The sequence below is a fragment of the Apaloderma vittatum genome, unplaced genomic scaffold (assembly GCF_000703405.1).
Source record: "Apaloderma vittatum isolate BGI_N311 unplaced genomic scaffold, ASM70340v1 scaffold2664, whole genome shotgun sequence".
Taxonomy (NCBI): domain Eukaryota; kingdom Metazoa; phylum Chordata; class Aves; order Trogoniformes; family Trogonidae; genus Apaloderma; species Apaloderma vittatum.
Window position 1 is genome coordinate 25,775 of NW_009713043.1, and position 306 is coordinate 26,080.

At 62.4% G+C, this 306-nt stretch overlaps 1 protein-coding gene across 1 annotated transcript in view; it reads left to right on the forward strand.

Annotated features, from left to right (window-relative positions):
• Positions 1–306, forward strand: part of RGS3 (regulator of G-protein signaling 3) — a gene marked incomplete at its 3' end in the record, with an annotated part of 37,533 nt that overhangs the window by 24,709 nt on the left and 12,518 nt on the right. The gene's annotated exons all lie outside the window — the stretch shown is intronic.

A 306-nucleotide genomic window follows, 5' to 3' on the forward strand; every position in this document is an offset into this window, starting at 1 on the left:
CCCCCTGGGACAGCTGGCAGCAAGACGGGGAGCTGAACTGGGCTGCTCCATGCCTTAGCAAGACGTGGATCACAACGTTGGTTATCGCGTTTCCTCCAGCACCGTCTCCTTTCCCAAAGCTGTGGAAATGCAAGTCGCTTGGTCGGGTCTCCTGAGCAGCACCGTGCTGGTGGGAGCTTGGGGAGTTTGCCCTCAGCCCGATGGAGCGGGTGAGCTCTCCTCCCTGCCCCGCACCAGCTGCTTCCCATCGCTCTGGGATCTGCCTTCATCTCCTTGGAGAGGCGCCGACCCAAACCGCCGGAGGCT